The 23,258-nt window shown below is 57.1% G+C and overlaps 1 protein-coding gene and 1 long non-coding RNA gene across 3 annotated transcripts in view; one reads left to right on the forward strand and one right to left on the reverse strand.

Moving 5' to 3' along the window:
* Positions 1-6,080: 6,080 nt before the first annotated feature.
* The window catches only part of PWWP2B (PWWP domain containing 2B), a 54,243-nt gene continuing 37,065 nt past the window's right edge, over positions 6,081-23,258 (reverse strand). The window contains exon 3 of one of the 2 annotated variants that reach the window (XM_070631394.1): positions 6,081-6,990. The gene's annotated coding sequence lies outside the window, so the exon portion shown is untranslated. The remainder of the gene's footprint in view (positions 6,991-23,258) is intronic. The other variant, XM_070631217.1, reaches the window with a different exon arrangement.
* LOC139085433 (uncharacterized) lies at positions 20,088-23,093 on the forward strand. The gene is made up of 3 exons (XR_011543718.1): positions 20,088-20,502; positions 20,792-21,385; positions 22,080-23,093. It is a non-coding gene; the product is annotated as an uncharacterized lncRNA (long non-coding RNA).

Below are 23,258 nucleotides of genomic sequence, written 5' to 3' on the forward strand. Positions count from 1 at the left end.
GCCCCATTGGGCTCACGGTTTCCTGCCCACGGCTGCAGCTTACCCTGCCCCCCACACAGTGACACCCCCGTCCAAGGGTCCCAGCACCCCAAGCACACCCGGGAAAGGCTGGCGCCCCATTCTTTCAAGGTGGACCGTCCTCTCTCCTCTCCCAAACCTCCTCCTTTCCTGGGCCAGCTGAACATCCCAGTAGCTTCCTGCACGCCACAGGGGTCTGCCTCCTTCCCCTCTCCTCCCTCCGCTGTCCTTCCCTCCCACAGCCCACAGCCGTGCCCCTGGGTGGGGGGTGGAGGTGCCTCTGGGCACAGGGAGGGACCTGCGGAAGGCCTAGGCCATGCCCCTCCCCCAGCCCCAGCTAGGTCTTGAGGAGGGGCCGAGGGGTGCCCTGCTCACTGTCGCGGCCCACTGGGCACTGAGCTGGACATGGGTTGGCATGGGACGGCTGAGACCCACCGCCTGGCCCACCCACTCAGGAGCTCCCCAGTGGACGGGGCGGCCTATGGGGAAGGTTCTGGCTCCCAGGTGGGACGTACCTCCCGACCCCCTGTGCACACCTGTCCCAGCCCCGGCATCCTCCTGGCACCTGGGAAAGAGCAGCCTGCTGCCCACTCGCCTGCTTTGGGGGGTGCCAGCTGGATCAGCGCAACTCAGAACACATGTTCCATAGACAGCACCACGAACAATGCACTTAATTCAGAAAGATTGTGTGACCGCTTTGTAGACGGAGCCCAGCCCAGTTTAAAGTGGATCCACGTTGTGGGGGAGATGGCCTCCCGGTCCACATGTCCCACACAGGCCGGAGTGGAGGGGCCATTTCATGGCATAGGCTACGCCCTCTGGGGGCTGCAGCCTCCGGACCACCGCCCCACTGCCACACCTGGCAGGACCCCGCCTGTCCTCACCCTGGGCCCATGTGGCCCAAGTCTGGGTCTCCATGGGATTAGAGGCCTTTCAGCCACTGACCCTCCCTACATGGAGGCAGGTCATCATGGCCATGCTGGGGAGCACCCCACCCCACTGGCACCCCACCAAACGGGTGCCCCATCCCACACCTACCTTCTCAGAGAGAGCTAACCCCCAGGATGACTTGCCACACCTGGGCTGTGCCCACACTGGGGTGAAGCTACTCAGACCTCAGGAGCTGTGTGGTGAAGCTACCAGACCTCTGACTGGTCACAGGGCCTTCCCCTCTGCCGCCTCAAGGCCCCCTTCAGGCCCCCTCCTCCAGGAAGCCTTCCAGCCTGCCCACACTCGCTCTTTCTGCAGAGCTCAGGGGCTGGGCCAGGACTGACCAGACCTTCCCTCAGTCTCACTCTGCTTGAGGTCCATGGAGCAGGGATGGAGAGGGAGTTAGGAAGGAAGGAGTCGTCCACATGGAACCCAGCACAGGGTCTGGGTGAGAGCAGACGGCAGGTGCATGAGCAAAGAAGCAGTGGCACTAATTGACACCTCAGGTATGTGCTGTGCCTGCTGTATGCACTGTGCCTGCTGTGTGTGCTGTGTCTGCTGTGTGCCCTGTGCCTGCAGTGTGCACTGTGCCTGTAAGGTGCCCTGTGCCTATGTGTGCCTTGAGCCTGTTGTGTGCCCTGTGCCTGCTGTGTGCACTGTCACTGCTGTGTGCCCTGTGCCTGCTGTGTGCCCTGTGCCTGCTGTGTGCTCTGTGTCTGCTGTGTGTGCTGTGCCTGCTGTGTGCACTGTTACTGCTGTGTGCCCTGTGCCTGCCATGTGCCCTGTGCCTGCTCTGTGCCCTGTGTCTGCTGTGTGTGCTGTGCCCACTGTGTGCGCTGTGCCTGCTCTGTGCACTGTGTCTGCTGTATGTACAATGATCTACTGTATGCACTGTGTCTAGTGCAAGGACAACAGAGGTGAAAAAGGCTGACCTGTGTTCTGCTCTCAAGGAGTGGCTCTCTGGGGAATAAGAAGCTCTGACTTGTGGTGTTTGCCAATTTCCGTGGTGTAAATGCTCCCACTCTGGCAAATTTCATTGCCTGACATCACTGAGCGTGCAGTTGGGAAAACATGTGTGCAATCAGCTCTTGTGAGCCAGTGTCAGTGGCTCCAGAGCCCCACTGTGTGACATCCTGTGACACATACAATCTCTGGTCCCCACGCTAGCGTCTCTCACAGATGGGGAGGCGGAGGCTCAGAGGGGCCACACAGCTCCTGAGTTGTAGCGCCAGGGTTTGAACCCGGGTCTCCCTGGCTCTGCAGGCTTGGCTTTCCCCGGAGCCCTGCTGCCCAGACAGTGTCACCCACGGTCGCCAGCACCGTGGGGGCAGTGCCCAGAAGGCATCTGCTGCAGACTCTGCGCTCTGAGCAGGCCTCTGCTGGGGAGTCAGATGATGCTCTGGCCTTTCCAGATCAGGAGGGTTAAGGCTGCCCTAGAGTCCAGGTAGACTGGGCCCATACCTCAGGTGGCAGCCATTGCCCTCTGCTGCCCACTGCCCTGAGCCTCAGTGCCAGGAGTAGGGAGTGGCTCAGCCGAGGCTGGCTGCCTCCAGGTGTGGCCTGTCCTGCAGGGTGCTCCAGGGCCAAGCCTGCTTCCGCCACCTTGCAGGGTGTGGCCGGGGCCCCTCCCACCCTCCTGGCCCTGCCTGGCCTCACCTGGCACATGGACACCTGGATCCACACCCAAGGGGCCTTGGGAGGGCAGAGGCGGGCCAGCTGCCAACGCAGGGTCTGGAGGTGGTCCTCCATCTGGTTCCCTGTCTGGGAAGTGAGGCTCCAGTCTTGACCCCTCAGTCCCTAGAGGTGCCCCTCACCAATAGCAGTCAGCACCCACCGTGAGCCAGGACTCCTCGGCTCTGAGGTCGCTGTCTCAGTCCTTCTACTGGGGGGCAGGACTCCAGGCCCCACTTTCTTCCCAGCTCCCTTCCTTCTCTTGGCGACTGCTTGGCAGGCACACAGTGCGTACAGCAGACTTGGTGCACGCAGCAGACACAGCGCACACAGCAGGAAAGCAGACGCCTCGGGAAGGGCTCCGTGCATAGACACTGCTGCGTGGCCTGCGGGCTGGCATGGCCACAGACGGGCAGAGGTGGGGTGGGTCCTCTTCCCTCTGTTCCAGGATCTGGGGCGGCAGAACCTTGAGCTCACAGGGACTCTGGCGGGGATGAGCTGTGCCTGCTGCTGCTGTGTTTCCCAGGGCCTGTCCCCAGCCCCCTGGAGCCCCCTTGGCCGACTAGAGGTCTCTTCTGCATCCAGCCCACATCCACCTGCGGCCTAAGTCCCAGCGGGCTCCAAGGGCTTGTCTGGCACGTGCTGGAGGCCCCTCGAGACTCAGCGATGCCACCATGGTGACAGCGTTTCCTAGGAAACTGCAGCCAGCTGCCACCCGCCTGCCTGTGGGGTGGGGGTGGGAGGCTGCGGCTGATGCAGGCGGGGACACCCAGGCGGGAAGGTGTGTGTCCCTGTGTGTGTGTGAGAGTGGGGTGGGGAGCTGTGTGCGGGTTGTGTGTGTTCATGGGAGGTCTATATAGGGGGTGTCTCTGAGCCTGTGCAATTTTGGGTCTTCGTGGGGTATATGTCTGAGTGCCATGGGTCTGTGTCTGGGTGGCACAGGGGTGTCTGTGTGTGGGCGTGTGTATCTTGGTGTGTGTGTGTGTGTCATGGGTGTGTCTCTCTTGCCTGGGAGTTCAGCACAGGCAGCCTGGCCTACCCAGCCCCAAGCTTGCAGTGTCAGCTGGTGAGGCTGGCTCCCAGCTCCTGCCCGCCCCTGGCAGAGGCCCCTGGCCTTCTGACAAACTCCCCTTGGCAAACAACAGTGGGGCCAGCCTGCAACAGTCACTGGGGCAGAACTCAGGTCTGGCCAGGAGGGCAGCGGGACCCACTGAGGGACCAGGCAGGCCTGGGCAGTGTATGTGGCCACCGTGGCTCTCAGTGGGACGTGGACAATGTTCCCAGTTCCTGGGGTGGTCCTCAAAGCCCACTGCCCTGCAGCTTCCTGCCAGCCCAGCCCCACCCCCCTGGGCCTCTGCCGCCCCTCCTCTGCTTGTGAGGACACCAGGATGAGCCTAGCATTGGTCCCCGTGGGGCCCCACGCTCCAGCCCACAGGCTCCGAGAAGGGGCTTGCTAGTGTCTGAAGACCTCCTGGGCCTTCGACTCCTAGACTCAGAGACTAGGACTGCTGTGGGTCATCATGAGGTCGCGGGCTGGGCCGTGGGTAGGGTGGAGGTACAGGTCACCGGTGCCCTTCAGAACACACTGGAGACCAGGGTGCTCTCACACCAGGCCCTCGGCCGCTCCTCCGCCTCCCCTCCATCGGTGTGTGTGTATTACTGGGGTGGCACAGCGTCACCCCTCGCTGTGTCAGGAAGCCCAGGACCCAGCGAGGAGGAAAGACGAGAGTGACCTGTCCCCTGGGGGCTGCAGGCCTGCTCAGACCGTAGGGCCAGCCCACTCTGCTCTGTGGTCTGTGGGTGTGTGGGGCTCAGCTGGGAGACCCGGGAGCTCTGGTGGCCCTGTTTCTGGAGAGGCCAGAGGCTCCGGCACCTGAGGTGCAGGCCCAGGGACTGGATGGGGCAGGCGCAGGGCCTGGGGGTGCCCGGCCCCTGTGAGGCACCAAGGACAGAGTCGTCCTCAGTCTTTGGCTGTCAGTCGGTTCTTTGAGCCTCCATGAACTCCAGGCCCCAGAGGATGCTGTCTCCTTGGTTCTCTCAGGCTCAGTTCTCAGTCGAATGCGACACTGACACTGCTGCAGACATCTTCTCGTGGGTGCACTGCTGTCAGGGGAAGTGCAGCCTGAGGAAGGAAACAGCCCCTCTGGGAGCAGCTGGGCGACTTCCTGGAGGAGGCCGTCTCCAGGCTGTTGCTGAAGTGAGAGGGAGAGTCAGCTTGGTGAGGCTGGTGCTAGAGAAGGGAGGGACTTTCTGGACAGAGTTTTCATGGCCTGGTGCAATGAGCGAATGAGGCAGTTGGTCTTGGTCCTGCCTAGACACGGAGTCCTGGAGTCGGCATCAGGAAGTAGGCGGGGCTGGCTGGTGGAGGGCTCAGCAGGGCCATGGAGGTGGGTCGGGGGAGGCCCTAGGAATCAAGGGGCCTGGTGCAGTCCAGGTAAAGTGCTAGCCTATAGCTGGGGCCTAGGGCCTGGGGGCTAGGGATCTGAGGTCCTGGGTGGCTGGGGGCCTGGGGACCGGGTGGTCTGGGGGCCAGAGGGCCTGGGGGGCTGGGACCTGGGGGACCTGGAGGGCCTGGGGGGGCTGGGGGCTGTCCCAGGCAGGTCTGCAGTGTGGACTGTGGCAGAAGCTTGGGGGGCTCCTTGGGAGAGAACAATGCTGGGACAAGCTGCGGAGGCCACTGCTGGAAGTTACAGGGGACAGGGCCCGAATAGGCGAAGTGTGGGGCGGCTCACCCCACCCCGGGAGCGGAGCTATCCAGAAAGCGGGTGACCTCAGGCATCCCATCCGTGTACCGTCCTGAGGTCTGCCTGGGTGAATCGATGGTGAGAAATGGGGCTGAGCCGAAACTCCGGTGATCACTATAGCACATTCAGTGCACGAGGGCTCGTGGGCGCTCTGTGACAGGGCCTCTGCTTCCCCCTCCACGTCCAGGCCCCAGGAGAAGCAGCCCAGCAAGGCACCCCTTCCTGCAGGCTCATGGATGGGCGAAGGGCAGGGGGGCTGGATCAGGAGGGGCTTGGGCCTCACCAGGCCCAGTCACCAGCCAGCAGAGCCCCACAAAGGGCAGGGAGCATCCTCCCGGGGCCAGGGCAGGGACTCTGAGGGGTCTACTGTGCTGACAGTGTGGACGGCCCCAGGGAGGCCCTTTGTAAAGCAGCAGAGGTGTCCATTGCTCTGTGCACACCCTCAGGAAGAAGGGGGCTTGGGACTGGGGAGCGACAAGGAGAGAAGAAGGCCAGGGGGAGGTAGTGCCCAGGCCGCCCTGCCTCTGTTGGGTGGGGTTCCTCCGTGGCTGCCCCTCCCCCACTGTTCTGCTTCCCAGACCCCAGGAGCAGACCCCGCGTGGACACAGTCCCCGAGTCAGATGCACACTGCATCCAACATGGAGATGCTCCTCTTGGCTAATTGGCATACGTCCGCCTTAGAGGCAAACGAAAGAAAGCGTGCAGAATTTACAGTTAGCAGTCTAAACAAGCGCGTTCCCCTTTACACGACATTAGATAAAGACAAACACGATGTCCACCTGAAGCAGATGAGAAAGAATAGCCACTGTGGCCGACATCACTTTGCAGAGCCTCCGTCCAGGTGGCAGCCCCTGCTCCAGGCCCGGGGTCAGCGGGGCCGGAGCGGGCTGGCGGGGGCACCCTCCCTTCTGAGCCTTGTGGAGCAGGAATATAAATGACAGGGGCCAGGAAGTTAATTCTGCCGCCGAAAGCCTTTCTGGGGTGCAGAAGGCAGTCAGGCTTTGTCCAGCGTGAGCGCAGTCTGGGGGGCGGGGAGGGCTTCACTATGTAATTCTCGCCGAGTCTGATTCAGCAGAGTTCTGCCAGTGCGAGAAGCAGCTCTCCTTGGCTTCCGGAAGCAGCAGCAGAACCACGGTTTTGATGGTGGAGAATGGTCTTTGTTCAAATTAATTCAGCCACCGTGGACACTGGGTTGGGCACGGTGGAGCCACAAATCCTGCTGGTGGCTGACCCGCAGGACTCTGGCCCCAGAGAAGCCAGGAGTGGGGGCTTCTTCTGGGGATGGGCGCCTGGCAGCACCCGTGTGCGGGGTGGGGCCGGGCCGGGTGGAGGGCTCTGTCCGTGGTCCAGTGTGGACTGAGCCCACTGGGAGGGGGTCCTGGTCCTTCCCTGATCACAGGCAGGGCTCCCCGGTGGCGTGCAGGCAGGGCTCGGTGCCTTGGCCCCACTGGACCCGCAGGAGCCTGAGAAGGACCTCAGTTCCTGCGACGGAGAATTTCACGTGTCCGTGTGGCCGAGCCGCGCACCCTGCTGTTTGGTCCACACCAGCCCAGATGTCGCTGTGAAGGCGTTTCTTAGAAGAGGTTTAATGTCTACAGTCAGTGGATTCTGAGTGAAGCAGAGTACCCTGCATGGAAAAAACACGCTCTGTTTCTCCCTCACTCATACAGGTGACACCAGATATGTGAGGTTTTCCCCACACTAAGCGATCCTCTGCCACACCAGTGGGGTGTCCCACAGGCCTAGTCAATTCTGACACTGGCCAGAGTTAGGGCAGACCCCACAGGTCAAGACTCAGTCTCACAACACTGCCCCCTTCAGGCACCAGGCGCAAGTAGCTGATCCCCCAGGGTACCCACAACCTCTGTCCCACAACTCTGCTGCAAGCCGGAGCTTCCCATGAGCCCCTGCCCGCCCCAGCCCCACAACAGGGGTTAATTATTTGCTAGAACAGCTCACAGAGCTCAGGGGAGCGCTGACGTACGTTGACCAGAGTATTATACAATAAGGGACACAGACGAACAGCCAGATGAAGAGACACAGGGCGAGGTCTCGAAGGGTCCCGGGCACAGCAGTTTCTGTCCCTGTGGAGTTGAGGTCGCCACCCTCCTGTGGCGTGGATGTGCCCACCAACCTGGAAGCTCTCTGACCCCCGCGCCTCAGAGGTTTCTACGGAGGCTTCATCACGTTGGCACGATTGATCACTGACTCAGTCTCCAGCCCCTCTCCCTTTCCTGGAGGATGGGGAAGTGAGGGTGAAATTTCCAAGCTTCCTGTCATAGTCTGGTCTTTCTGATGACCAGCCCCCATCCAGGAGCCCACCAGAATCACCTCATCAGAACAAAAAACATTCCTATCACTCAGGAAATTCCAAGGGATTTAGGAGCTCTGTGTCAGAAACTGGGGGCAGAAACCAATATACACTTTCTATTATTTCACACTCTCCATGAGGTGGTGGGCCTCGTCTAATCAGTTGAAGACCTTAAGAGAAAAGGACAGGGATCCCCCGAGGAAGAAGGAATTCTGCCTCCAGATGGCCTTCAGACATCAGCTCTTCCCTGGGTCTGCAGCCTGTGGCCTGCCCTGCAGACTTCCCCGCCTCCACAATCGTGTGGGCCAGTTCCTTAAAATAAATCTCTCCCTCCCTCTCTCTCTCTCACAGATGCACACACGTCCCACTGGTTTTGTTTCTCTGGAGAATCCTGACTAACACAGCAGCCCAGCAGTGATGCTGCGGGGGTGGGGGGCCTCTGTGAGAAGGGGCAGAGCCCACAGACACCCCACGCCCAACCCTTCTATTGCCGCCTCCTTGCTGGGCGTCCAGGTCCCCTCTCCATCCTGGATCTGGTTCACTGGGGTTGCAGCCTGGGGTCAAGAGACTGCAAGGCTCAGAGTTGGGTGGGGGCCGAGGACAGGGAGGGGGTTGGGGAATGGCTACCAGACGAAATACAGGACATTCAGTTAAATTTGAATTTCAGATCAACAATGAGTGGTACAGACTTACACTAAAATTATTATTATTTTTTTCTGCTTTATCTCCCCAAATCCCCCTGGTACATAGTTGTATATCCTAGTTGCAGGTCCTTCTGGTTGTGGCATGTGGGACGCCGCCTCAACGTGGCCTGATGAGCGGTGCCATGTCCACCCAGGATCCGAACCGGCAAAACCCTGGACCGCTGCAGCAGAGCATGCGAACTTAACCACTCGGCCACGGGGCCGGCCCCTAAAATTATTTTTTATTGATCTGAAATTCAAGTCTCACTTTGCTTCAACTTTGAGTTTTTAATTTACCAACCCCATCCACCCTATGAGGGGCATTGGGCTGGGTGGACACAGGGACAGCCCTGTGTGCCATGTGAGGGTCCAGCTTGGCCTTGTCCACACTCCTTTCCACCCCAGCCCGCCTGCCCTGGCGCCGCCTCCTGAAAAGGAGCTCCCATCACCCAGGGCCTCTGTGGAGGGGCTGGAACCAACAGTCTCAGGACAAGGGTCCGTGCTGCAGGCAGGGGCTGGACCAGGGGGCAGGGGCCCTTGTCTCCATGCATCTCTGCCGGATCGGCTCAGTTCGTCGTTTTCTGGTCTTTTCCAGAGCGTCTGGTGTTGGCTGGACACTGAGCTCCAGCCGAGAGACTCCACGACACTCACAGGGAAACCGGGATCAGGGAGGGCTGACCTGTGAGAGCCCCAGGTTCAGCCGGAGCATCGGGACATGAAGCTGCTCGTGCCCCTCCCATGGGCTCTCTGGGGTTCGGGTCCCACTGGGCACCCCTGAGAAGAATGGAGGCTGCCAGAGCCTCACGTCCAGGCCCCACTGAGTGCAGAGAGATCAGCAGCAACATGACCCCACACCAGCCCCTTTCTCTGCAGCCCCCGGCCAGTTTGGAAGGACCAACACTGAGGGGACCCGGCCTTGGCATCGGGTCTTCCCAGGCTTGGCCTGGACCCTGGGGCGCACAGTGGCATCTGGCCTTATGGCAAGGCTGGGATTTCCTTCAGGGCGGCCTCTCCGTCAAGGCCTGGGGTGGCCTGTCCCCGAGCCCCCTCCAGTAGAACAGGCTCAGGTGCCCGGATGCAGGGCCGGGGCCATCCTCAGGACCACCCTGCCGGCCACCCTCTGTGCATCTTTCTTGCTCTATTCTGATTATAACAACGGCAGCCGCTCAGCGTACGTTAGTAGAAAATGCAAAAAAAATTTAAAGAAGGAAATTAAAACAACCCATAATCACAGGCAACAGAGATAATCGTGGTGGCCTCTGGTCTATTTCCTCTGGGGAGCTAGGCACACACGCACACGCACACACACGTACACACACATAGATACGTGCATATATACACAGAGAGGACAGTTGAGATAATTCTGTACACATCATTTCACACACACTTTTTCATGCATTAAAATTTGTCCAGAAGAGGATTTGGATGGCCGCCCGCTGTCCCACTATGTGGGACTCACATAACGACGTCATCGCTCCTGCGTCTTGGACATGCTGTTTGCTTCCATGATTGCTCTCTCCTGAGCAACTCCTGAGGTGCGTCTGCCCTGTCTGGAGAGGTCAGACTCCCTCGGAGGGTCCTCTGGGGAGATTACTGGGTCCAACTGTGAGGACCCTCCAAAGGCTCTTGGGGTACAGGGCCGAGGACCTTAGGCCAGCCTGTGACCCGGGCAGCCCCAAGGGACTCGGCTCCTCAGGGTCTGACCCTTCGAGATGCTCAGACTAAACGTCGACTTCCCTAAATTCTGCCATTCAGACCCTTTGCACTAAGCCGCCCAAAACAGCTGGCAGCGAGACCCGGAGGGGCAGGATGGGATGGGGACGAGGAGGGCCCGGCAGGGTGTGGCCTGGTGGGCGCCAGCAGTGGGCACAGGAGGCCCTGGTCAGGAGCACAAACCCGCCTGCATCCGGCGCCCCAGGGCCGCAGGGCAACTTTCATGCATCTTTAAGGATGTTTGTCCAATTTTAAAAATTTTAGAGGATGCCCTATTATTTTTTATTCTTAACTTTTTAAAAAATAGTTTTATTGAGATATAACTCACAAACCATACAGTTCGCCCATTCAAAGTGTACTGTTCAGTGGTTTTCAGTGTATTCACAGACATGGGCAACAATCACCATGGTCCATTTTGGAACAGTTCATCAGGTCGAACGTGTATTAATTGTATTAAGCAACTCCTGGGGCTGGCCCTGTGTCATAGTGGTTAAGTTCAGAGGGCTCTGCTTCAGTGGTCTGGACCGACAGGTTTGGATCTTGGGCACAGACCTACACCACTTGTCAGCCATGCTGTGGCGGTGACCCAAATATAAAGTGGAGGAAGACTGGCACAAATGTTAGCTCAGGGCTAATCTTCCTCAGCAAAGAAGAGGAAGATTGGTAACAGATGTTAGCTCAGAACAATCTTACTCAGCAAAAAAAAAAAAAAAGCAACTCCATATCCTTTAGCCACCAGCCCCACCTCCACATTCCTCCCAGCTCCTGGCAACCATGATCTGCCTTCTGTCTCTATAGGTTTCCCTTATCTGGACTCTTCATATGAATGGCACTGTACCATCCGTGGACTTTTGCATCTGGCTTCTTTCATTTAGAGTCACGTTTTCAAGGTTCATCTGTGTTGCAGGGTGAGTCAGCATCTCATTCCTTTTTATGGCCAAGTAATATTCCACTGTATGGATAGGCCACATTGTGTTTGTCCAACTACCCATTGGTGGACATTTGGTTGTTTCCACCTTTGGCTACCGTGACTAACGCTGCTCTGAGCATTTGTGTACTGCTTCCGTGTGGACGTGTTTCCATTTCTGTTGGGCTCGCATCTAGGAGCAGGACTGCTGGCCCGTATGGTGACTCTGTCTGACCTTTTGAGAACCGCGAGACTGTTTTTGAAAGTGGCTGCACCATTCCGCATTCCCACGGGCAGTGAGGGCACGGTATTATCTGCCATCTCATCTGAGATCCTCGTGGGTGTCAAGTGGTCCCAGGTGCTCGCTCACTGCGTGTCCTAGTGAATAGCTGAGCGACCACGTCCAACAACAGGAGGTCAGATAAATCAACCACAGCAGGCCACAAAGGGCACACGCCAAAGGAACGGATTCTAGAAAATGTGAAGGGGCATTGGAAACATTCGTGTGAACAATTAAGAAGATCACGAAACCACGGCCAAAACCTGAAGGCAGAAACAGAGGCAAAAGTTAAACTGGCCGAAACCCCTAGTCTTCCTGATGCCATTTTTAAAGGGTGTTTTATTTATTTTTCTTCTCCTTAGGATATGTTATTCTTAGAATAAAATGCATTGCTACATAGGAAAGGGCTGAGAAGAGCTCCTGGGCACTGTCGTTATTGATGTAGCTTTTGTTATTATATTTCAGTAAGCCTTATTGTTTTCTCCTCGAGGAGAAGGGGTGTGTCTTGGTCAATTATGGATCTTCCCAAACATATGTCATAGTATAAATATTTGGACTGAATTTAGATCACGGGCTAGGTTTTCCAAGTCTTGTATAATATTTTTAATTCTAGTAGAACCATCGTCTCTGTTCTGTAGACAACGGAAGTCTAGACACTCCTGCCCACATGATCCTTGGGGCATCTCTTCAGGAACAGCTGCTCCTGCAAAGGGAGCCTGGAGCGCCTTGAGGGGCCGGGTGACCAACCAAGGAGTGAGCTTGTTCCTTGCTGCCAGTGGCCTTTAACCTAAGAGGTAGCTTTTTATTTATTTATGTATTTATGTATTTATTTATTATTTTTTTTCTTCTTTATCTCCCCAAATCCCCCCTGGCACATAGTTGTATATCTCAGTTGCAGGTCCTTCTAGTCGTGGCATGTGGGACGCCACCTCAATGCAGCCTGATGAGCGGTGCTGTGTCCGCGCCCAGGATCCGATCAGCGAAACTCTGGGCCGCCTGCAGCAGAGCGAACTTAACCATTCGGCCACGGGGCTGGCCCCTATGTATTTATTTTTAATTTTTTTCTTTCTTTTTACCTTTTGACCCCCTTCACCCATTTCTCCCACCCTCCTTCCCCACCTCTGGCGACCACCAATCTGTTCTCTGTATCTACACACTTGGCTGTTTTTGTTTTTGTTTTTAATTCTACTTATAAGTGAGATCCTTGGTACTTGTCTTTCTCTGTCTGGCTTATTTCACTTGGCATAGTGCCCTCAGGATCCATCCATGTTGTCGAAAGTGGCAGGGTTTCATTCTTTTTTATGGTTGACTAATATTCCTTTGTGCATGTATTCCACATCTTCTTTATCCATTCATCTACTGATGGGCACTCAGGTTGCTTCCATATAGTGGCTATTGTAAATAGCGCTGCAATGAACATAGGGGTGCAGACATATTTTTGAGTTGCTGTTTTAATTTTCTTTGGATAAGTACCCAGAAGTCGAATTGCTGGATCTTGCGGTAGTTCTATTTTTAATTTTTTGAGGAATCTCCATACTGTTTTCCACAGCAGCTGCACCAGTTTACATTCCCACCAACAGTGCACGAGGATTCTTTTTCTCCACAACCTCGCCAAGACTTATCTCTTGACTTCCTGATGATGGCCGTTCGTTCTGACAGGTGTGAGGAGATGCTCCCTGTGGTTTTGATTTGCATTTCCCTGATGACTAGGGATGTCGAGCATCTTTGCATGTGCCTGTTGGCCATCTGTACATCTTCTGTGGAAAAAGGTTATCCAGATGCTCTGCCCATCTTTTAATCGGATTTTTTTTTTTAGCTATATAGCTGTATGTGTTCTTTATATATTTTGGATATTAATCCCTTATCAGAGATATGATTTGCAAATATTTTCTACCATTTGGTAGGTTGCTTTTGCATTGTATTAACTGTTTCCTTTGCTGTGCAGAAGCTTTTTAGTTTGATGTTATCACACCTGTTTGTTTTCACTTTTGTTGCCTTTGCTTTTGGTGCCAGATTCAAAAAATTATGGCCAACACCAATGTTAAGAAGCTTACCACCTGTTTTCTTTTAGGAGTTTTATGGCTTCAGGTCTTACGTTTAAGTCCTTGACCCATTTTGGTTAGTTTTTGTGTATGGTGTAAGATAGTGGTCCAGTTTCATTCTTTTGCATGTGAATATCTAATTTTCCCAACACCATTTATCCTTCGCCCATTGTATATTCTTGGCTCCTTTGTCATAAATTAATTGACCATAAATGCGTGGGTTTATTTCTGGGCTCTCCACTGTCTTCCATTGATCTATGTGTCAGTTTTTATGCCAGTACCATACTGTTTTGAGGACTACAACTTTACAGTATAGTTTGAAATCAGGGAGTGTGATGCTTCCAGCTTTCTTCTTCTTTCTCAGGATTGCTTTGGCTATTTGGGCTTTTTTGTGGTTCCATATAAATTTTAGAATTATTTGTTCTATTTATTTGAAAAATGTCGTTGGAATCTTAGTAGAGATTACACTGAATCTATAGATTGCTTTGGGTAGTATGGACATTTTAACAATATTGATTCTTCCAATCCATGGGCACAGAATATCTTTTTTTACTATCATTTGTGTTTTCTTCAATTTCATTCATTACTGTCTTGTAGTTTTCAATATACAGGTCTTTCACCTCCTTGGTTAAATTTATTCCTAGATATTTTTTTCTTTTTGGTACAATCGTAAGTGGGATTGTTTTATTTCTCTTTCTGATAGTTATTAGTGTATAGAAGTGCAACAGATTTTTGTGTATTAGTTTTGTATCCTGCGACTTTACTGAATTCATTTAATTGTTCTAACAGTTTTTTGATGGATTCTTTAGGGATTTCTATATATAATATCATGCCATCTGCAAATAGTGAGTTTTACTTCTTCATTTCCAATTTGGATGTCTTTTACTTCTTTTTCTTGCCTAATTGCTGTGGCTAGGACTTCCCATACTATGTTAAATATAAGTAGCAAGAGTGGATATCCTTGTCTTGTTCCATATTTTTTAGGCTTATTTTCTATTTACAAAAGCAATCTGTGCTCCTTACAGAACAATCACAAAATATTGACAATCAAAAATCATGTCCCAAACCACCCCCAATCCCTCATACATCCCAAGACAGCTCCTGCTAACCCTGGTCTTGTCTTCTCAGGACTGCCCCATGCCCATGCACGTACACGCGTTGGTAAGCGAAGTGAGATCCTGGCACACCACTGCCTCACAACTAGACCGTTAACCAGCCCCCAAAGGCTGAACATTTAGGTTCCTCCAAACATTTCCCTCACCAACACCCAGCAGGAGGAGCTGGCGAAAGAGAGGAAAAGAGAGAGCACAAAGCAGGGAATTCAGTGTCTTTAGAGACAAACTGAAATATTTACAGATCAAAAGAGCTGGCAACAGAAGAATGTGGGGTGGACAGGGGGCCTCGGGCATGATGGCCCTTGTTAACATTTTGTGCAGGGTTGGCCACATCCATAACAAAAAACAGGAGAGGACCAGAAAAGTTCTGAAAAAAATTGAAGAAAATGCGTGTGGGGCTTACAAGGTTGCACAACCACCGCAAGGCTTTCGCAGCCCAGATGGGCAGGGCTGGGGGCTGCTTCTCAATCATATCTCTTCCAGGCTAACCGGTTCCTGCCAGGCTCCTCCTGAGGTCCCTGGAGCTGGCGACAGGTCCATGCTTGCGAGCAGGAGGGTCCCAGACCTCACTCAGACCCTGGTGGGGACGGCCCAGTCCCACTCCTTCCTGGACCTCAGTCGGGTAACACCTCAATCTTTTTAATACAGAAATAACTTACAAGTATCAGCAATAGGTTAGCTCTTTATCAGAGCTTCAATTTTTGTATGAATATTTATGAGCTGCTGCAAGCTCCACTGAGTGAGCGTGGGAGACCGGCAGCCTGGAAGCTCCCACTGCGAGCTGAATGGTGAGGCCCCAGACCCCGGGCTTTAGGAAGGGCCCCGCCCCTGTCTGCAGCTTCCGCCTTGGGCCACCCAGGCTCATGCCCCAGGGCGCCCCCATGCTCTGCTCCCCTTCTCAGCCCTCAGCTCCACCCTCCCATGCTCACTCCACCCCTGCCTCACTCACCCCAACCCCACCTCACTCAGCCCAATCTCCCTTCATTCACTCCAACCTCCCCTCACTCACCCCAACCCCCCTAATTCACCCCAACCTTACCTCACTCACCCCAACTCCCCTTCACTCACCCCAACCCCGCCTCACTCACTCCAATCCACCTTCACTCACTCCAACCCCTCCTCACTCACCCCCCAGGGCACCCCCATGCTCTGCTCCCCCTCTCAGCCTTCAGCTCCACCCTCTCATGCTCACTCCACCCCCACCTCATTTACCCCAACCCGGCCTCACTCACCCCAACCCCGCCTCACTCACCCCAACCCCGCCTCACTCACCGCAACCCCGCCTCACTCACCCCAACCTGCCTCACTCACCCCAACCCCCTCACTCACCCCAACCCCCTCTCACTCATCCCAACCCCCCCTCACTCACCCCAACCCGCCTCACTCACCCCAATCCTCCGTCATTCACCCCAACCCTCCTCACTCACCCCAACACCCCCACTCACCCCAACCCCCTCTCATTCATCCCAACCCCCTCTCACTCATCCCAACCCCCCCTCACTCACCCCAACCCGCCTCACTCACCCCAACCTGCCTCACTCACCTCAACCCCGCCTCACCCTCACCCTGCCTCACCCCCAATGACCCCCCACCCCCACCTGACCCCTCACCCCTTCTCATCTCTCACCCCTATCGCCTCCCTTACCCGCCTCTCACCCCTCATCCCTGTCACCCCTCTCACCCCCTTGCCCCACCTCACCCCTCACCTCGGCCTCACCCCTCACCCCCGCCTCACCCCTCACCCCTCTCTCACCTCCCATCACCCCCCTCACCCCCCCCCACGTTGCCCCCCCCAGCACTCTGGCTCTTGGAAGAACTGGCCGGCCCCCCTCGGGGGTCCTCTAGAACGGGGTGTTGGGGCCCAGGCTGTGTTCCCACACAGGGAGCACGAGTTCTTCCCCCACGTCCTCTCCAGAGGCCCAGGCCCCCTGCCCCAAGTTATGGGGACACACTGAGAGAGACGCTGCTGCTGCCGTTGTCTCCTCCTGGTGTTTCGAGGGAGGCCCAGCAGCGGAAATGCAGCCTTCATTGGGCGTGAAGGGAGTTGGGGAGGATGCCTCTGAGGGATCGGCAGCTAAGCTCAGGTTTCCTCCCGGGACATGCCCCAGCCCCTCAGGGTCCTTGGGAACACTGGGCACCCCAGGTCTCCTGTCTAATGTTGACATCTAGGGACAGAATCGGGCCTCCATGTGCCCCTGAGCACGAAGGAGGCCCCCGGTTACACCCGACACGCTCTCCAGATTGTGTCTGCTTCTCTGTCGAGTGTCCGTCCTGCAAATGAGAGACTAGCTGTGTCCGTGACTGGCGTCTGCGTCTGCGATCAGGGGCTGCATCGCCGTGCAGGGGCTGCGTCCTGGTCAGGGGTTGTGTCCTGGTCAAGGGCTGCGTCCTCATGCAGGGGCTGGGTCCTGGTCAGGGGCTGCGTCCATGGTCAGGGGCTGTGTCCCCATGCAGGGGCTATGTCCGCAGTCAGGGACTGTGTCTGAGGGCCTGGCACATAGGTGCCCACCCTGGGAACTTGCTGGGCACTCATCTCCATGGGTGGTGGCAGGAGGGCAGCGGGTAGGTGAGTTCTGGTGGCAGGTGGGCCGCCGAGCTGCCTTGAGATGACACTGTCCCATGAATGCCACAAGGACCTTCTGGGTGTCCACTATCAGAGAAGAAGTGGGGTCTCTATGGTTCCAGGGCCACAATCTGCTCTCAGCCCTGGGGTCCTACTGAGGCCTGGGCCTGGGCTGCAGGTGGAGCCCGGGCTGCAGGTGGGGCGTGGGCTGCAGGTGGGGCGTGGGCTCCAGGTGGGGCCCAGGCTGCAGGTGGGGCATGGGTTGCAGGTGGGGCATGGGCTGCAGGTGGGACCTGGGCTGCAGGTGGGGCCGGGGCTGCAGGTGGGGTGTGGGCTGCAGGTGGGGCCCGGGCTGCAGGTGGGGCGTGGGTTGCAGGTGGGGCCAGGGCTGCAGGTGGGGTGTGGGCTGCAGGTGTGGCCTAGGCTCCAGGTGGGGCCAGGGCTGCAGGTGGGCCACCCCAGCCTTGGGTTCCTGGTGCCCCTGGTCCTGGTGGCGCTGGCCTGCCAAGGACAACGGGGATGGAATCTCTCAGTCCACTCTGTCCCCAAAGCTGCAGAGCATTTCTTTCCCAGGCCTGAGGAGGTGCTGCCATGACTGCGGGAACTGTCAGCACCGCGCAGGCCCACCCCACGTTCTGCAGCGCTGGGGGCTTCCTGGAGAAGGCCTGTGCTCAGTGCTTCCTTCCTTCAAGTGCCTGGGGCTGTGAGGAGGCCCCGCGGGGCCTGGACACCCTCCCTGCTGCCGGCCGCCTGGTCACTGCTCATCCAGGACTGGGCTCTAGCTGGGTGGCAACAGATTCCCCGTGGCTCTGTCCACACCCTGGAGGCTCAGGTGGCCACCAGAGACGTGGGAGGCTGAGGGGGAGGTGGCTGGGCTTGGTGGCCACAGGAGTTGGGGGCAGTGTGGGAGGGGTGCCCTCACCTCTGCAGGCACACTGGGGCAGTGAGGCTGTGTAGCTGGACCCGTCCCTCTCCCACCCAGGATGAGAGCTGACTCTGAGCCACCACGGTGGGGGCAGTGGGGACCTCAAGAATGGGCCAGGGCACCTTTGACCTGCAGAAGCAATGTGGTGGGGCCGGAAGCTCCCACAGCTTCCTTGGAGAGACCCAAGGCAAGGCCATTGTTAGTGAGCTGTTGTTGATGTGGCTTGCTGAGTCGAGGAGTTGAAAGATTTCTTGGACCCTCAAGGTCTGGCAGTAGTACTCTTTTATTTACAGAATAGCGTGGGGACAGGACCCATGGACAGTGAAGAGCTGCTGCCTGGTTTGAGGGTAGGGCTAAATTTAAAGCACACGTATATGAGTTATCTCTTTACAAGACAAAGGAAAGAATATGTAAAAAAAAGTCATTAAAATGGTATCAGTGCAGGTGGGGTCTGGTTATTGGGTGTTCCTATAACTTTAGATAAGAATCAGATCGGATTAAGTAAATGGCTGAAGCCACCACCTTAAATATCATCTTCAGCTAAAGACAAAGGAGGATGTTGGTGGTGGTGGGGGGGTCGGTTACATGAGGTTACCACACAGTAAACAAGAACGAGATTATTATGCAGACTTAAGTCCTTGCTGTCCCCATTAAGAGTTTCTAGAGATAAGGTCATCCCCCCTTCCTCCTGGTGCAGAGGGAGACACCCCCACAGATGGAGACTTCCTTCACAAATGCAAACGCCTCTCATCAAAGGGCAAGCAAACTCTACCTTTCAGAGTCTCTTTCCTGACTGCAGTTTTCAAAAGTAACCAGCCTAAAATCATCCTCATCATTGTGACTGGAGGTCCGTCCTGGGCAAGGCTGGGCCTGCAGGGGACAGACAGTCGAGGCACCTGCAGCACCAGGGCAGCAGCGCTGCCCCCTCTGCCCCGCATGAGCTGGGCTCACATGGCTGTGTCCAGGGGCATGAGGCCCTGGCCAGAGCAACACTTCCTGGCGACGCCCAGCCCCTCCTGCTTCCAGCCTGTCTCCCCACTGCCCCTTCCCAGCTGGGGGGCTCACAGGGAGTGGGGCACGAGGGAGGTGGTTTTAGGCCCTGCAGAGGGACAAGGCCCTGGTCAGCTTCCGGGGCCCCGGCAGCAGAATAAAGGTGGGCATGAGGGTGAGGAGGGCAGGAGAAGGTGGGATCCCCTGGGTGAGCTCTCCTGCTTCTCCATCCTGCCCCCCTCCCCCATGGGAAAGAGCCTGGCTTTGACACTGGTCAAATGCCAAGGAAGCCTCAGGTACAGTGCATTCCGGAAGCGAGGAGGCCTGGGGAGGGCTCCTAGACTGACCGGCTGAGACACGGCCTCTCAGCTCCCTGCTGACTCACACCCTGAGAGATGCAGAGGAAGTGCAAACAGGAGGAGCTGCAGGAGGGGGAGGGAGAAGGAAGCAGAGGAGGGGGAGGGGGAGGAGGAGGGGAAGGGTCAGGGAATAAAAGGAGGGGGCCGGGAGGAGGAAGATGAGGGGGAGGAGAAGGTGGAGGGTGGAGGGAGGGGGAGGTGGAGGAGGGGGAGGCAGTGATGGGGAGAAAGAAGGGGCCTGGGCTGAGGGGAGGGCCCAGCCTGGGCCATGAGGGCCTCCCTGAGCTGAGCCTTCTGTGGCTGCTCCTGAGGGCCCTGGGCACTGGCAGGCCATGGCCACATGTGTCGACAGGCAGAAGGGTCTAGAAGAGCTGCCAGGCAGGGGTCAAGTGGATTCGGTGGGGTCCCTGGGAGAGTAATACCTGAGTCCCCACCGCCAGCCCCTGCCTAGGGGAGCTGTGGGGTCCCCTGGGCTGGGACTTCCTGCGAGGTCTTCCGGCCTCGCTCTGAGTCAGGAGCCAGCAGGAAGCGGTCCTGAGGGTTTGCCCACTGGGCCTCACGGCCTGCCCTGAGGAACTGGACGATGGGCCTCTCCCTCTGCAGGCTCAGGAGGGCCGTCTCGGGCAGTGCTGTGGGGTGAGGGGCTCTCAGGGCAGCCCACATGTCTTGGGGTCCGCAGATAGCAAGAGGGGACGTTGGGTGGGGGGGTCTGTGGGAGCCAAGCCATGGCCCCCAATCCGGAGTCACAGGGAGGAGGCTGGCCTGACCATAGGCTCCCAGGGGCCTTGGGCAGGGCCCAGATGGGCCGGGCATGGGGTGGGGGCAGATCTGTGTGAGAGGCCGTGGGTATGAGCATGTGGTGTGAGCTCATGAAAGCCTGGGTTGAGCCAGGGCCCATCCTCCCAGCATCCTCCTCCTCTCCTTCCCCCTCTGCCCTCCCCCTCTCCTCCCTGAATCTGTCAAACTACCAGCCTCGGGACTGCCCCTGTCCTGACTGCCCTGGGACCCACGGGCACCAGGGTGCTTGGCACAGTCTTCTCAGGTCCCTGTTTTTATGTAGAGCTCAGACAAGAAGCACCATTCCTAGTTTTCTTCAAGGCCAACCCCGACCTGGAGAACCACCTTCTCGTCTCCTTGGCAACTCCGCCTCAGAACCACAGCAGCTCAGGGCCTGGGCGAGGCTGCCATGTGGGGCGGCTGGAAAAGCCGGTTCTCTGGGGCCTCCTGCCCCTGGCCAGCCTGTGCTAACAGGTGGGTCCCAGGGTTCAGGAATGCTTGGGAAGGCTCTGGGCTCGGCAGCGGGGCAGCCAGGAGCCAGGTGAGGGGGGCTGGGCTGACCCACCCTCGGACCCCCCTCACCAACTCCCAGGGGACCCAGGGTGACCATTCCCTGCTGAACCCACAGGCCTCCTGGCAGGATAGGCTCCACGAGACTCCTCAGACCCCAGAGGAGGGGAGGCCAGGGCAGGGGAGAGGGAGGCCTGGGGTTGGGGGCCGCTGGGAGGCCGGGGGCCATGGAGCTGTCCCTTGTCTCTGTCAGGCGAAGACAGAGGCGGGAAACAAATGGCCTGTCAAGATTCCTAATTAAGGTACCGCGTAAGTGATGGCTCTCTGCTCGGACCAAGGAGAACCAGCCAACACCAGCTGCTGCAGGACCAGCCCATTTGCTCTGGCCAGAGGAGGAGATTCGCAGCACTGAGTTCAGTGTCCTGCTAGGAAACAGGAGCTTTTCAACCACAAAGGAAGGAGAGAGAAGCCCCACGAGAGGCAGGATGAGACCCTGGCTCCCACTTTCTCCCCCTCTAGGGGTGCCCCCTCTGCCCTGGGGACCAGGGTCCCGCCCAGCCCAGCTCAGCCCAGCCCCAGCTGGGAGAGGGGTCAGTGTGGCCACCCTGGGCCCCCGAAACAATTCTGGGGACTTATGGCTTTGTCTTGCATTTTCTGTTCTTTATATAAATCACGTTTTAATGAAATAAAGTATCATAAAAGCTGCTCATTACAGAAAATATGAACATACAAAAAGAAGTTTCCGTTTGGGGGAGAAATGGAGAAGAGAGTACAGAAGTGGAGGACAGGGGTGGAAGGCCATGGAATGTTCTGTCTGTCTTCCAGGACACATCCCGCTGGCTGACAGGTGGGTTGAGTGTGCCAGGGCCTGCCCTGGGGGCTCTCCATGGGGCCCAGGGACAGCGCATGGACATCAGGGAGGGGCAGATGGGTGCTCAGACCCCTGGCCTTCCCCCCCCCGCCCCGGGCTCTCTGGCACACCCCGCCCTGCTGGCCCCTTGGCCCAGAGCCAGGTCCCATGTGGAGGGGGTGGCAGTCACCACAGAAGAGACAGGGACACTTGGTAACTGAGCCCCTGGGTGCAGGCTGACATTTAAGTCCCAGCCTGACTGACCCGGGCTCTCCCTCAGGCCTCAGACAGGCCACCCAGCCTCCCCACTCCCGCACCAGGCGCCCACCTGGAGGAGGGTGAAGGAAAGACCTCTGCCTTGGCCCGCCAACCAGATGGGCCGGTGGGCCTCCAGGGGAGGAGGGACTGACAGGTGCGCAGGCGCCTGCTGTGAGCGCAGGCCTCGGCCAGATCCAGGGGGAGCGCAGGGCAGCTGTGGGCCTTGAGGAAGGAGGTCGGAACAAGTGGGGCAGAAAATGTGACGAGTGGGTGCAGCGGGGGAGGGAGAGCTGGAGACCCAGGCACAGTGCCTGCGGGAGATGCTGAGCCAGAGAGGGGCTGGCGTGGGGGTCGTGAGCCAGCGGAGACCTCGAGCAGCTGCGGGTCCAAGGCTGACACTGACCAGAGGGCACCGCACTCTCCATCCTTCCAGGCTGCTCCAGCCCCTCCTGAGGGAGGCCCTCCCACAGCCCTCCAAGCCATGCCCTCCCCTCCTCTGAACCTGCACCTCCATCTATGCAGCGCATGTGTCCCAAGGCGTGGGGCAAGAGGGACCCGAGCCAGGCCCTGGACCAGCCCACACCTTTTCTGCACGCCTGTCCGCGGCACGCACTCAAGAATTTGCATGGTGCTGCTCATTCCAGGGCGCCTTGCGCACGAGGGATGCACGAGGAATCCTCAAGGAGATGGTGACAACAGTGGCAACGATGATGATGACGAGAAAGGCGAGAATGGTGATGAAGAAGGTGGGCAGCGCCCGGGCCACTTGCTGGACCTGGGGGAGCCACAGCCGGCTGCTCCTCTGCCTCTCCCAGCCCTCGGGCCCCAACTCCCCAGCCCAGGAGACATTGAAAGGCAACCATGGCGCCTGTTGTGAGGATGGGCAGTAATTATACTCCCTCTCACAAAGCCTAATCAACTTCTCCTGATTAACCCGTTTTCTCTACTGGGAGGTAACTGAATCCGCTCGGAGCCAGCTGTGTGGACAGAGCAGCTGGGGACCCACTTGGCTACTTGTGGCGTGGAGATTTCGGGAACAACATCTTTGGTTTTGAAAAGACATTTTCTATTCCCACTGGCATATGTGATTCACAGGCTGTCAATGTTTCCTCTAGAGCAGAGGTCCTTAATTCAGGGGGGTCTGTGAACTCGGACAGGAGAAAATGACACTTCCCCTTCACTAACCTCTAACTGAAATTTAGCATTTCCTTCCATCAGGAACGTCCGTGGTCCCCAGGCTTCAGGCTCTAACAGAGCACAGACGTGTTTGTATCGCTGTTCGCTTGCTGCAGACACTGCAGTGCTGTCCACGCTCACCACAACCTCAAAACCGCGGGGGCTTTCTGGGGTTGGGTTGCACCACCCAGCGGGGGGAGCACACACGTCACCACTTCACACATCTGCTTTGTTATATTTTGATAGTTATTTCAAAATACCTGGTTTCCTTTGTAACCCTATGTGTCTTTATTCATTTAAAACATTAACAAATAGGTGAGGCCCAGGAGATTTTTAGGGCAGTGAAAGTGTTCCACGTGATACTGTAATGGTGGATATGTGTCAGGTGCATTTATCAAAATCCATAGAATGTAGACACAAAGAGTGGACCCTCAGG

This window comes from Equus przewalskii, chromosome 1 (genome assembly GCF_037783145.1).
Source record: "Equus przewalskii isolate Varuska chromosome 1, EquPr2, whole genome shotgun sequence".
NCBI lineage: Eukaryota > Metazoa > Chordata > Mammalia > Perissodactyla > Equidae > Equus > Equus przewalskii.